This window comes from Chenopodium album, chromosome 26 (genome assembly GCF_948465745.1).
Source record: "Chenopodium album chromosome 26, dcCheAlbu1.1, whole genome shotgun sequence".
NCBI classification, from domain to species: Eukaryota; Viridiplantae; Streptophyta; class Magnoliopsida; order Caryophyllales; family Amaranthaceae; genus Chenopodium; species Chenopodium album.
In genome coordinates, this window is record NC_137859.1 from 28,215,795 (window position 1) to 28,231,822 (window position 16,028).

Genomic DNA, 16,028 nt, shown 5'->3' on the forward strand with positions numbered 1-16,028 from the left:
TAACATGAACAAACTAAAATATTTTTGACTCTATTAAATTAAAATTTTCGTAGATTAAAAGGAAAAGGAACTAAATTTTTCGCCAGCCCCCTCCCCCGCCTCTAGAGCTGTCAAATCGAGTATTCAAGTCGGCTTCAGGTCGGGTCATGTCAGGTTTCAGGTCAAATTCAAGTTGGATCATGTTAGTTATTTTAACTTACAAGTCGGGTTCGAGTCAGGTTGGGTCAAGTTCGATTCGGATTATGACAGGCTTTATATCTTTTCAGTTGCAGTTCGGGTTCGATTCGAGTCAATTTGGGTCGGTTAATGTTTTGGTTTTGGTTTCTGTCAAGTTAAGTTACAAACAAGTTTGCAGCAGGTAAATTTCGTCGGATGAAATTCAAGTCGGGTCATTCTTAGACTCGGGTCAAATTTTAGTCAAGTTGGGTAAAGTCAAGTCGGGTTTAATTTCAAACTTGAGTCATGCTAAATTATTGGGCCCATGCGAGTCAAAATATGAATAGGATATTTTTTCGGGTCAATTTCAGATTGGGTTAGTCGGGTTAGGGTTTGACATCTTTGGGCTCGTGTTAAATATGAGTCAATTGGTTGACTGGAACACAATAACAAAACGAGAACACCTTAAGCCAAATCGGGTCAAATCAAGGTTTGATAAACTAAATCACGAATGTGGACAAATTTTAAGGGCCAGTTTACATTTACTGAATTGAATTGAACTGATTGGAGCTGAGTTGAGCTAAACTGAACTGAGCTGAGCTGAAATAAATATTTTATGAGAGAGGGAAATTAGGAGATGAACTGAACTGATTGGAGGTGAACTGAACTGAACTGAAATTAAGTAAATGTGAACAAGCCCTTAGTATATTTTTGGTTCAAGTCTTGTGTTAGGTTAAAGTTATTTTAGGCAAATTAATTTTGTATCGAATCATATCACAATTCGATTGAGTGAAAGTTTGATTCAAAATTTTCTATTATAAGAAAACTACATATTGTAATGTTGTACATGTCTATTTTAATATTTTAACGATTAGACATGATGTACAGTTTGATGGAGGCAGCAATGTCTTTAAATTTTTATTTGTATAGATTATCAAATATTAATATTTTACATTGTAACTAATTCAACAACATAATGCATGACAAAATTTGGTTGAAGGCAAACCATTGTCATTTTATGTTTTTTTTTTAAAAATCGAGAATATATGTTTTACATTCATTATTACAAGTATATATTTTCATATGTAAGAAAATCTATAAGCAAAAAAAACTTTATAATTAATTAAAGAGAAAAAATTAAAAAGAAAAAAAAGTGAAATAAATTATGCATAAAATAATTTAGTTTGGCGCTTAATAAATTGGTTAGACTTGAGGGGAATTGGGCTTGGCGTCAGATCAGTACTAAATTACTAATAATTACTCCTAAAAGCATTAAAGCACCGCCAAAATATTAACTCCAGTAAAACCTAAAACTAATGTCAATTTTTTTTCATTGGATTTCTACTGTACTTCAAGCTCCACTCCAAATAAGCGCCTCCTTCAAGCTTCAAGTTGTGGTTCTTCCAATTCTTTGTAAGAGTTCATTGTTCTTCTCTAATTTATCTATTTGTGCTTATCGTGCTTGTTAAATTTAGGTTTTTTTTTCCAATTTCTTAATTTAATTGTGAATCTGAGTATGTGTTTGATGAATTATCACTCTAATTCATTATTGTTTCCCTTAAAAATGTCAAATTTCACTATATCAAATTGTCCATATGAATTATGCATGCACAGGTTAGTTGGGTAAGTTAAGGGATTGATTGATCATCAGTTTATTCATATGCAATGTTCATCGATATTAGCAAAAGTGGGATTGATAATTACTGAAAAAAAAAAGTCAAAAAAAAAATTGACGTACAAATAAAAAATTAATAAAAAAATTTGGCAGATCTAAGAATTACAGAGTATTGAAAGCTTATAGAGTATTTGGGTATTTTTAAAGAGATAGAAATAAAAAAAAATCATCTAATGTTGTATTGTATATTTGTATTGTTGTTTGCAGGTTGAACTGTTTTTTTCCTTTTAATTTCATGCTATAATGGACTATGAAGAGCAAATTCCTGATAATGCATATGAGAGAGGTAATGATATAATGGTTAATTATGTTTCAAATCATATTAATTATGTGTTTTGTTTCTTTTTAATATGAATATTTGTTTTTGCAGATCTCAACAATGAAAACGAAACATCTTGTTGTATTAATAATCAAGAAGAAGGTAACAAAGACTCTTAACCTTCCCTGAAAAGAAAGAAATCAGCTTCTAATAAAGAGGGCAAGCGTACTTCACCAGTTTGGAATCATTACAACTTCTTTAAAACGGAAGAAGGTTTGTTTGTGCAATTTAAGTTTTGCAAAATACAAACATATAATTATGAGAGTCATGTTGGTACCTCTAATGCTAAAAGGTACTACGAAGGTTTTGAATTCTATAAAAATTACTTGAAAGAAAATAGTAATGATGTTGGTGCCAAACGAGTTTATAATCATAAAGTCTTTTGCAAATTATTTGCTTAATCTATACTAGGTCATGAATATGCATTGAGTATGGTTGAGCATGAAAGACATAGAAAATTGCTTTCTTATCTAAATCCTGATGTAAGGACGGTTTTTAGAAACACCATGACCAAAATTTGTGTGTTAGAGTAAGGTAGCTTAGAGAAAAATTATCTGACACATTAGGAGCATTAACCTCTAGAGTTTGCTTGACTTGTGATTTGTGGCAAGCATGTACAGTAAATGCATATTTTACTCTTACTGCCCATTTCGTGGATAATACTTGGAAATTGCGATCAAAAGTTCTAAATTTTCGCCATTTTCCTCCACCTCACAATGGCTATGACGTTTATGAGCTTGTGCAATCTTTGCTTAGAGAATGGGGTATTGATAAGAATATTTTTACAGTCATGGTTGACAATGCGAGTAGTATGAATGCTATGGTTGACAATCTTCGGAATGATTTAGGTGCTCTTTCTTCTTTGCTAATGGATGGTAAGTACTACCATATTAGATGTTCGGCACACATTTTGGATTTAATAGTGAAAGAAGGTTTGAGTGTTATTGATGAATCTGTTATTAAAATTCGTGAGTTTGTGAAGTATATTTCATACTCTGAAGGAAGGAAAATTAAATTTCAACAATTTGTTGTAGCATCTAATTCTTTTTTTAAGTTGAAGTTAAGAACGGATACACCTACCAGATGGAATTCAACCTATCTAATGCTTCAAAGAGCGTTGTCAGCTAAAACCCCGTTGAGTTTGTTTGCTACTAGAGAGCATAATTTTGATTATGATATTTCAATAAGTGATTGGCAGTCCATACAATCAATATGCGACTTTCTAGAGCCGTTTTATGAGATTACTAAACTCTTTTCTGGTTTAGATTACCCTACTGCTAACCATTATTTTTCCAATATTGTTAGTATTGAGAAGCTTTTAGTTGATGCACATATTCATGACAATCTTAAAATAAGGGAAATGGCAAAGAAGATGCAAGAGAAATTTTAAAAGTATTGGTTTGATTATCCCAAGATTTTGTCTTTTGCTGTAATGTTGGACCCTCGTCACAAGTTTGATTTTGTGAAGGCCTTGTATGGTATATTATATGTTGATGATGGTATTGATGGGTCTGGAAGTAAGGCATAAGCAGTTTATTTGTAATTTGTTGCATTGTATAATTTCTATGCTAAATTTTCTACTCCATGTTCGTTGTCGTCATCATCCTTACGAAGTACATCAACATCGCTTCTGCCTCTTGCATTTCGTGCACCATTTAAGATCAACAATATTTATGAGGTTTTTTTTTTTTTTTGAAATTTCAAATTACATTATTATGTTCCTTTAAAAATTAATTTTAATTATCTTTTTTTATAGCATTTTGATGAAAAAGTCGCTAAGCATAGAATCGTCAATAATGCATCTTAAATTGATTCATACATGAATTTGCCACTAAGGCCTCGAGTTCCAAATGAAGATTTTGATATACTCAACTATTGGAAAGAATAATCAGTTTCCTTTCCCATTCGCCCGAATGGCAAGAGATATATTAGCCATTCCCATTACCTCAGTTGCTTCCGAATCATCTTTTAGTATGGGTGGTCGAATCTTGAATAAGTGGAGAAATTGTCTTTCAGCACCGCATGTTAAGGTTTTGATTAATTCAAAAAATTGGTTAGATGGTTATGATGAAGAAGAAGAAGAGGTTGAAGGTAATGAAGTTAGTGTCGAAACTTTATCTTCTTCCTAATTATGGTAAGTGAAGATTTCTATTTATTTTAACTAATTTTTTTAAATAAATTTTATTTCTAAATCTTATTTTTCTTTAAATTTTTTTCATAAATAGGATCCGATGAACGGGTGATGGCATGTTGAGGATGTCGTGCTTAACATTTGACGTTATTTGGACTTTTATGTTTTAATTGGTGGCTTGGTGTTGTACTTCTAATTAGATACTTAGAGGGTGTCTTTTTGGTTGCTATTTCATATTTTGCCAACATCGAGTTGATATTCATAATTGTCTTGATACTTTTCTCCTTTTCGTTTAAATTTATCATATATATTGTTATGACTTCATTTATAAGAACAAACAAAATAAATATTGAGTATCCATTGACTTATAATAATGTTTTAACTTTGAGCATTATCGTTCAAAATTTATTTAATCGTACAGTATTATTAGAAATTAAACTATTTTTGTTTTTGTTCATTGAAAATTGAACTAGAATTATTTATCAATGCACACTAGCCGTTAATTAAAAATTTAAGATGATGGAATAGCTTTTCCAATTTAAGAGAAAAACTGTAATATCTGATCATGTAGGGGTCACTAGATCACTATGATATAAGTAAGTAGTAGATTATGTTAGGTGTGTATTATTTTAAACTTAATCAAGTTGAGTGTTATTCGGCTTGTAATCATTGTCAAGTAGGGTCAAATCAGTTGTCGGTTAATATCCATTCGGGATGGTAACAAGTTATGACAGGTTATAATTGATTTCAGGTTTTAAACAAGTCGAGTACTAAACGGGTTCAGATCATATTCAAGTCGGGTCAAATCGATTTTCGGCTAATATTAAGTTGATTACAGGTTCGGGTTCAGGTCAAACAGTATCAGGTCTATTCAGTTATCAATTAATTTCGGGTTTGTTCGGTTCAGGTTCCATGTCATTGTTTTCACCTATTCTCCGGGTACGGGTCGGATACAGATCATTGTCGGTTCAGGTCGGTTTTTCGGGTCGGGTCAGATTTTGACAGCTCTACCTGCCTCACAAAAAAAAAAAAAAAAATTGGTACCCACTAAAACAAATTAGGACCCCTGAATAAATTTTTTTTTTTTTTCAGTCCTCTAAAAATAAAAATGAAAATAAAAATTAGGACAACTTGCTTTAACACCGTTCAATTAATTAAGCACTTGGCCATGTCTTTAAACAAAGTACTTAAAAAAGACATTTTTGGGTTTAGTGGTAATAAAAATCTCAACCAAAGCTCCTAGATACCACTTTGTAACACCCTAGAAATTCCTTTCCTTAAAAGTACCTGTTTTGCTCTTTTTAAAACTCAAAATAGGAAAATCTAAGATATAATTGCCACCGTGAAAACGACTATGACAATTATCAAGGACACACAGCGGAAGACTAACTTTTAAAGCCATTCCAAAAAAGTCAATTCAAAAAGTCAACCAGTGAAGTAAAGTCAACCCAAAGTCAAACGAAGTCAAATAAAATCAACCTACAACTTGGAACCATTGTAGGCCCTTTTTAAAACCAAACCAACTTCAAAACTTTGCGTTAGTCTCATGAATAATAATGTCATAAATAATTAAACCATTAAACACATCATAAACTTATAGAAACTAGCATGATTCTCCCTTCACTCATGCCCCGTCATGAATATGCTTTAATCACCTGAAAAATATCCGCATCGAACGGGTTTCCCAACTAACCTCTCCCAATAAAAGGGTTACTAACATGGGAGCTACCCGTGCCAGTATCAAATAACCACTCGTAAGTGGCGGAATTCCTGTGCATAATGATAATAAAAGGAATGTACAGCGTCCTGTACTCCAGTAGAAGTTATGGTTAAATATAAAACCCCATAACTCCCCCCATGTGTTCATACTCAAGGTATATACGTTCCAAGAATTATGGTGCGTAACCTATTTCACTTTAAGTTATTTACACATTATTAGAGTTGGCGATCACTCTCAAATCCTAATCATTCAATCAACAATAATTATTCAAACAATTGCACTTTACGTGATTTACATATTATTAGACTTGGTGATCACTCTCAAATCGTAATCATTCGATCAACAATAATTATTCAAACAATATAATCAACATACCAGTTCAATTCTTGAATAATTAGTGACCACATAATATTTAATGTTGAACCCTTTTTAAATCTACCTCGGTGTCAAAGACACCTTAAACGCATAAAGCGCCAAAATTTCTATCTCTCGGTGTTAGAAACACCCTAAGTGCACTAGGGCACCATAATACAATTTATTTCTCGTGTACATAGACATTTACATAGTTCCTTTCTCATGCTTATAGCATCAATAAAATTATATGAACTATAATAAAATTCCTTTTTTATATTCCAAACCAAATTAAACATGTAGTTTGATTAAACATGCCATAAATAAATGTGTGGTTCATATAAAACATGCCAAAATATAATTTCCAATCCATAATCCATCACAAATAAAATTATGATTCATAAATCAATCACCAATGTCAATAATCCACAATTCCAAACATAAATCTTAACATGATACTACTTGCAATTCAATTAACCAAACCTCGCATGCTACTACATCACCCATAAATATGTCAAGTACGTGAACGTACCTTGAATATAAACTCAAAATCACCACGACTATGCAAAATAACTTAATTAAAATTCTCCTACAAACCAAAACTATAAGGAGAAATAATAGCTACTTCACACAAATATCCAGCAATATATATTCTTATTAAACCACTAATAAATCAATTAAAATAAGCTGAAATTTTATTTAAAACCTCATACTTTTCACCCCAACTAATGGATAATTAAAATTCCTTAAAGAAGCTTGATTTTTAGCATACAACAAAAAATTCCAGCATTATATATTAATAAAACTTGCTGTAATTATACTTTAAAACACTTCAATTAAAAGTTTAAACCACCCTAAATCATAATCCTTCAATGATCCAAAATTTATGAATCTAGGGTTTCAAATTTGGGGATTTTCAAATAGAACTAAAATAGGAAAATTAATTTACATACTAATTATAATCAAACATCATAATATTAATCACAAAATCCATAATTAGAAATTAGATCTAAGATTTAACAAGAATTAATTAAAAGAACAAAGATTAAATTTTTTTTTCCGGGAATTTGGGCAGCAGCCACGGCCCCGCAGCTGGCTGTTGTCGTGCTGCTGGTGGCGCCGCTGCTGCTTCCAGCGTTACTCGTGGTGGCCGACGGCTCACCGGTGGTGTGGTGATGGCCGGCGGTGGTGTTGGCCGGAAAAGGGGAAGGGGAGAAAGAAATAAAAAGAAAAGACAAAATAAAGGAGAAGGGAGAGAAATTTTACCTTGGGTTTTATCCACTCTGGGCAAAGTTTAATTTCCCAAGTGTTGAATATTTATACCCATTTTTCTCTAGAAACCCTTCTTACCTAAACTTTTCGTATATAATCTTTCCTATTAAAACTTGTTTTCTTCGCAGGGATATTCATTGAGAAGTTGGATGTAAACAAGAAGGCAAGCCTCTTGAAGCTGTCTATATAACTGGCTAACAAGTTGTTAAACCATTATTGGGCGATGCCCTTCAACATAGCCGGGAAGCAACGATAACATGTAGCAGAAGGATTTATGTTTTCGTCAAGTGCAATTACTAGATAAATAATGGATCAAATTATGGAGATGATTAAATTCGTTCTTTTGGGTTGTCAATAATTATCTGTTGCTAGACATGATTAATGATCTTTGGGATAGTCAAATAGTCCAAAGCCCAATAGAATGGATCCTATAAGGTCACACAAAAGGGTGATGGATTGAACAAAAGAAAGAAGCTCATTATTGGGCCTCATGGAGTGGCCGGCCAGATGGAATTGAAGAGGGAGTAATATGGGCTTTGTTTTTGGTCTCTAATTATACATATGATATATAAATAGAGGCCTTGCCTAGGGTTTGATATACAACACTTAATTAGTCAATTATGAATTAACTAGTGAGCAACCAAACCCTAAAAAGCCTCATGCACTCGTTCTCTCCTCTTCCCTCACGTCTGCACACGCCGGTGGTGATCGTGGTTGTTCGTGGCTCGATTTTCTCCTCCCCTCTCCGTAGAAGGTGGTTTAAAGTGTTCGTGCCCGACTATCTAGTAATAGTGGAGGTTTAATCCTATCCCGTGGACTAAGTAAAGCAGCAACACTTGGGGCTCTATTATCTCCCTAATGGTCAGTCAATCGCTTATGGAAATCACGCGAAGGTATGTATTATGTGATTCTTTATGTGTTATGCTTGTAGATCCTGTATAGGTGCAAACAAATATGATTCGTGAAATTCCGCATTATAGTACTTATAAACTCCTACAATAGCAGCATCCAACCTTTGTAAATACATAAGGTTGTTGTATTCGATGAGGTGGTCCTCAGGGTTGGTGGTACCATCATAGGTACCATAGGTACCAACCACCACATTCTTAACCTTGGCCGGCTGTGCCGCCTCAATTATTTCCTTGGTGAACTAGAAGGTTGTTCACCAAGTCTGAATAGACGGAGCAACCAGTCCAGGGGCTGGACGTTGTTGTATGCCACCTGACCTCCATAGAAGGCCGGCTGCATATATGGAAGGCCATATTGCCCGTATGGCATCAGAGGCACATACTGGGATGACCCAATCATCTGAGGTCTAATATAGACGGACTTGTGATGTGTGTCATAAATGGCACACATTTGACGAGCATTTAGGTCCTTTCTATTATCTTTTCATGGCTTTCATGCTTAATAAATGCTTAGTTTTATGCTTTGTTGCTTAGTTTTACCTTTCCTCTCTTATTTTGTAGCTTTTATGCTTTTCGTTGGTTTTCTAGCCTTTTCTTCTTTATTTGCTCTATTTTCGTGGTTGTAGGTATTGGACGAGGTTCGGGTCTTGATTTTGGTGATCCACTATGGTGGAAGAAGCTTTTGGATCAAGTTCGTGGCATTCGGGAAGCTCAAGATGCAAAGAAGTGGAAGTTCCAAGTCTTGGCTCTTCTCTTGTGCTCGCTTGCGGTGCTCCCTTCAAAGGGAGTGTGTGCCCTCCAATATTAAGCCTTAGCTACTGCCACTCCTAGTGCTCATCACCATCATAAATCATGTGTGCACCCCTTGAGCTTGAAGAGTTGGAGATTCGAAGAAGCCCAGCTGAGTACGGCCGCACGCGCGGATGGTGCGGCCGCACACCATGGTGGTGCGAGCGCACATCATGGTGGTGCGGGCGCACATCCTTTGTAGTGCGGCCGCGCCGGCGTGGGTCTTTTTCCGATCGGATTTTGACGATTTTCTCTCTCTTCTTATACCTATTTGAACCCAATTTTTGTAAGCTAGTTTAATAAGAGAATTAGATCATATTCTTAGCTTAGTTGAGAGCTTCTCTCTCTAGATCTTGGGGTTAGTTTTAGGAGTAGATTTTAGAGAGAGAAAGTGAAGAATTTCAATGGTGATTGAGAGATTGAAGATTCAATGGTGACAATTGTATTGGAGATCTACTCTATTATCAATGAGCATTTCTAAACTCTATCTCATTCATTGTTTTGTTTAGTATTCATGTTTCGATTGTTTGATTTTAATTGGATCTTGATGATTTGATGATTGATGTTTGATTAGAGTAATTGTTCTTCTTTGATTGTTCTTCTTAGATTGTTAATTGTTGATTTCTTTAGTTGTTGGTTGAATTGATGATGTTGCTAGAGTAGTTGTTTGGTTAGGGATTTGGTGAAGCTTGTATTATGTAATGGATTGATGTAGATTGGGGATTTTGATGGAGTTTATGATGTGATTAAATTGGTTAATTGATTATGTGCATGTGTGTGTTTGATTTAGGCTTGACCACCCTAGTTATTCACACTAGATTGCATTGTAAGTTCACATTGATACGGACCATTGATTTGTGGCTTGCATTTAAACGATTGAGGTATCTTGTGATGTTTCCTAGCTAGAGTTTATCGTAGTTGACGCTAGTTAGACCTCTAGGAGGATAGCTTGATATGCTCTTTTGGTTGCATAATTGAACTTCCCTCACATTGCTTGACTTAGTCAACTTCCTAAACCAATTTGCATTATTCATTGCTATTATAAGTGAATCCTAATCCCTAGCACTTTATTTGTTTGGTTTCTTTGTCTTAGTAGTTGTTAGTGTCCTCTTTTACCCTTCGTCTTCGACCTAGCTTAGGCACACAATTGAAAGCACTTAGACATTACCGTTCCTTTGGGATCGACCCTTGACTTACCTCTATACTTGTATTTAGGTTTGTTGAGTGTTTATAAATTTTGTTTGGCTTAGGAGGATTAGTCCAACGACCTAGTTTTCCCCACGTCAACTTGCCGCCTGTATGGCTCTCATGCAAGGATTGTGAATTCCTTGCGGATGTCGCTTTGAAGTTGTCTGGGAAGCTTGAGGTAAAGGCTGACTTAGACAACAGCTGGTTTATCTTGCACTCAATGATTGGTCGAGCATCAGAGATTGACTTCTTACTACCATCCGGCAGGACCTGCCGGATGTATCTCTTCGAGCCATTAGGGCTGCAGGATTTTAGACCAGTCAAGTGTTGAGGCAGCCTTCTCCTTTGGATTTAGAGTGGGCTGCCTATCCTTGACTGGCTTCCTCCTCTCAGCTTGAGGAGTCCTCTCCCTTTCTAGATTCAGCCTTGTTTTGTTGATCAGGCCCTTGATCTCACCCTTGAAACTACTCATGAATTTAATGAGTTCATCCTGGGTGACTGGAGCTGATCATGCTGCCTGGTTATCAGACGGTTGAAAAGGAGGGTTGGTTAGACCCGCTTGACTGTCGCCCCGTTCCAGCTGGTCCCTGGGACGGATCCGTTTAGACATGAATGACCCATTAGGGCCCACATAGGTTTTGACATGAAAGTCTTTATCATTTTCTTGGTTTGTATAGACCTTAACCTCAGGTTGTTTGGGGTACAGACTCTTGAACCATCTTTGAGGTACTCTCCCCACATATGGCGCCAAATGTTTTGGGTGTTTTTAGTCCCTCAAGAGAGTTACAGCTCGAAGACAAGTCCGATGGCGCTTGTACCTGCAAAACAACGGAGACTCTGGGTAGTTGGAGTTCCGCCTCCGATGATCAAGTTAGAACGTGTTGGAGAATGTAAAAAAGGTGTGGAAAGTAAAGTGAGATCTTCTCGGATTCCGAGATTAGGTGTTTTCTCTGATGTGAGAGAATGTAGGGTAGTGTAATAAATGATCGAACGTGCCCCCAAAATGGGGGATATCTCCGTATTTATAGGGTCATGGAGATACGTGTTCATTAGGCCATTCTAATCTAATGGGTTGTGGCGTTTTGCGGCTTTCTCGGGAATTGGGCTCTAAAGGCCGCAATTTCAGCCGAAATCTAAGGCTGCCACGTGTCAGCTAGTGAGTGGCCCACGTAGCACATGTCTAGGCTTGACACGTGTTTCTTTCTAATTGGGCCACGCGTCTAGGGTATTTTTACCCAAAATAATTTCTTATAAAGTACATACACTATTTGATAATAACTATAAAATAAGTATTATTGGTCAAATTTCTGTATTAACATATGTGAATAAACAAACTTGGTCAGATCAGACACTTATTACTAAAAAACAAAGGGATTAATCTTAAAATTAATAATATATTTTTTTTTTTAATTTCAATTCTATTTTCTTGTGATGACCCCTAATCAAGTACTCCCTCAGTTTCATAATAGTCTTAACACTTTCCTTTTTCATCCATTTCGTAACGATTGCAACACTTACTAATACTTACCTAATTTTTTTTTTTTTTTACGATTTCTCTTAACTATAATTTAATATTATAAAATTCCTACTTTGATCCTTATCCTATAACTTTTCTAAAACTTTGTGTGCCTCCAAAATAATGCAATCAATACATTATACTAAAGGTGAAACTTAGTGAGACACATGGTAACATAGTATTAAAAGTTTTCCCTCCAAAATAACTTACTAAAAAGATGCTTATTGTTACATAAAAATATAGTTCGTATCAAAGTAGTGACTTTTACTTTATACAAAATCTAAGATGAACTTTTTTTCCCCTTTTTTGAACAAATCAAAGATGAACTTCTTTAAATATCAAATATACCCATTATAACTATTTACATGTTTCATTTCATTTTTTATTTTCTTTCACATATATTTCATACTTTTAAATACTTAGTCTATTCATACGGAGAAATATTTTACACCCTCTCCTTTTTTTTTTTTTTTTTTTTTTTTGTGGAAAAATTGCCCCCATTAATCAGAACTTTGCCTCGTCCGCCAAAAATAATCCCTACTTTTGATAATTCCCCATCACTCCCAACTTTAGGGGGTATTAATTTTTATTGCACCCAAAAAACTTGCAACCGGTTAATCAGGTAAACACTTGTGAATTAGTTTTTTTTTGCACACGTGTCAATATGTAGTTGGTTGAAAAAATAGAGAAAATAAAAAAAATCCTAAAACCAACCAGCACCTGCCTCACGCCCACCACCACCGACGCACACCCTCCTCACCACACCACCACCACCGACGCACTCGCTTCCTATCCATTACTACCAGAAAACACATCACAGACCTAAACAGTCATTTCCCCACCAAAATTGGCCTCCAAAATTGGTCAGAAAGCAACCCCCCTCCCCAAAATTGGCCACATATGGCCGAAATTGGCCGATGTTGAGCTGAATGGTTGATTTCAACCCTAAATCGGCCGATTTCGTGCCTTATTGTCGCCGGTTGGCATTGGTTAGGGGAGAGGGGCGAAATTCGACGGGGAAAGGGGAGAAATTCAAAGGAGAAACGAAGGTGCAGGCCGAAATCGGCGAGGAAGGGGGTGAAATCGGCGGGAAAAGGGCGAAAACGGCGAAGGAACTAGGGTGGAGGGGCTACCACGCCGCTCCCGGAGTTGGCTGGGCTGCTAGGGAGGGGATTTTGGGAGTGGGGAAAGGGTTTTCGGGGGTGGGGGAAGGGAAGGGGCGGATTTCAAGGGAAAGGGAGGGTTAGGCGGCGATTTCCGGCAGCGAGGGAGGGGTTTTCTGGGATGGGGCTAATTTCCCGGTAGGGTGGGGGTGGGGTGTGGTGTTTTTAGGGCTGGGCATAAGTGGTTTGTAGGGTTTTTTTTGTTGTTTGTTTTTTTAAGCCAATTATAGGCTGACACGTGTCTTTGTAACCTGTAATGTATATTAGGTTGGATGACTGGTTGGGTGCAATATAAATTAATAACCCTTAAAGTTGGGAGTGATGGGGTATAATTTAAAGTGTGGGGATTATTTTTAGCGGACAAGACAAAGTTCAGATTAATGGTGGCAGTTTTTCCATTTTTATTTGCATCACTTGGGAATTCATGGTGTTTTAAGAGAGTAATATAAAATTGTGAATGGGTAAATAAATTATTATAGTAAAAGTAAGATGGGACCATGAAAGAAAAAGCAAGAAAGGATAACATTTTTTATTATTTAACTGTATACTATGGGAAAGAGAGAAATGATAAAATAATTTGAGTGTGGATTAAACTAAAAAAGAAAAATGATAAATTATAGTATAAGTTACCATATACAGAAGTGATGCATTTAAAAAACAACACCTATAAAAGGAAAATGATGCAAATAAAAAAGGAAAAATTAGAAATAATAATCCCAACTTTCATCAATTTTGGTAGAATAATCCCAACTTTGGATTATTCTAGAATAATCCGAACTTTGGGGGTCATCTTTTTCTTCAATCCCTAACCGGTCAACCAAAGTCAATGACCTACTATATCAGGTCATTTGACACGTGTCAAGCCCTGATTGGTCTAAAAAGGTAAAAATAAAAAAAAAATTAAATTAAAAAAAAATCAGAAAACCCACCCACCCAAACTCCCCCCCACCACCACAGCCCAGTTCGCCGCCGACCGCCACCACCGTTATTCCCACGTCGACTGCCAGTTTCCCACGCCTATTTCCCCATCCCCGAAATACCCTCCAACCACCAGTCCGCCACAAATAACCCCTTTCCCACTCCCGAAAAACCCCAAAATCTCCTCCTCCACCTCGAAACCCTAGCGGCTAGGGTTTTCGATGGTGGTGGAGGAATTTTTGGGGGTTTTCGGGGGTGAGGGAGGTGGTTTTAAGGGTTTTCGAGAGTTGGAGAGGTGGTTTTTTGGGGGTTTCGAATGGTGGTGGTGGGTTGAAGGTAAAGGAGATTACGAGGTTTGAGGGGAAATTTGAAGGTGGTGGTTCAAGGGGGAAGGACGGCTGGTTTCCCGGGAGTAGAGGCGGCTGGACGGCGGGAGGATGGTTGTGGGTTGTGGACGGCGGGAGGAGGGTTGTGGGATTGTGGTGGCTGGGGTTTCGAGTGGTATTGGAGCTGGGCTTCTGATTTTTTTTGTTTTTTTTTTTAATTTTTTTTTGTCTTTATTTTTTTTTTGTTTTTGGCTAATTAGCTCTTGACACGTGGCATTTAAAAATAAAGAAAAATGAAATTAACCTTTTTAACAGGTAACCGGTAATTGGGATTGAAGAAAAAGAAGATCCCATAAAGTTCGGATTATTCCAGTGTAATCCAAAGTTGGGATTATTCTACCAAAATCGATGAAAGTTGGGATTATTTTTTCTAATTTTTCCAATATAAAAAAAAGGAGGGAGTATCATTTTTTTTTATGTAAAATTATTTGTCATTATAATTATTTAACAACTGTGCATTGCACGAGATTTAATCTAGTTATTATATAAAACGGAGAGAGTAATTATAAACACCCTAGTAAAAAAATAGAGCACTTCATAGCAGAATTTCTCCAAAACAGTTTGCATATGTAACATATGGGACCTTTAATTTAAGTCGGATAAGGACTTCCAACAGTTCGATTTTCTCGACTTCTAGCTCCCTTGCTTCTTCTAATAATATTGATGTTGAAGACAAAGTTGTTGCTCCACTTCCTAACCCACCATTACTCCATTAGGTAATGGAGAAGTCTGGCTTAAGTTGTTAGTTTATCAAACTGAATAGTTTTTTTTTTAAAAAAAAAATTTAAAGGATATTAAATGATTATTACAACCACAATACAAGTAGCATGGAAGTAATTATGGTTGTGGAAGTAGTTTGCTAATGTGTGGTTGGTGCACCCAGGTGCACCATATGGTGCACCCGGAAAGAAAATTAGGTATATTTAAAAGAACATGGGCAAAAAAAAGAACATTGTAGATATTTATATAGAACGCGAGCATAATATGTTCTTTAAGTTTGATTATTATGTTCTTTATGTTATACAATATGTTTTTTAATGTATGTACAATATAAATAAAAAAAAAAATCAATCACCCGAAAAACCAGGAAAAAGGACATGTCCTTCAATGTATTATATCATGTTCTTTTTGTAAAGACTTTATGTTCTTTGGCTAGAGCTGATCAAAATTAGACCAACCCGGCTCGATTTTGGACGGGTTTTAGGTAGAATTTTTTCACCCCCAAATCGGGTCTGACCGGACCCGTAAATTTAATTTTTTAGGCGGGTTTGGGAATGCGTTTTTATGCATTGATTTTTTTTGACTCGACCCGAAAAGCCCGGACCACTTTGGGCGGGTTTTGGCACAAAAAAAACTTCGGCCCAAAACTTAGCCTGACCCGAAAAGTGAGCTGATTTTTTAACCTTGGCCCGGCCAGCACAAACATGTTCTTTTTTGTCAAATATAATTTTCTTTTTCAAAAACGTTCAACCATCCGAGTAACCACGAAATATAACATGTTCGTTTTGTAAAGACTTTATGTTCTTCCTAATGTCA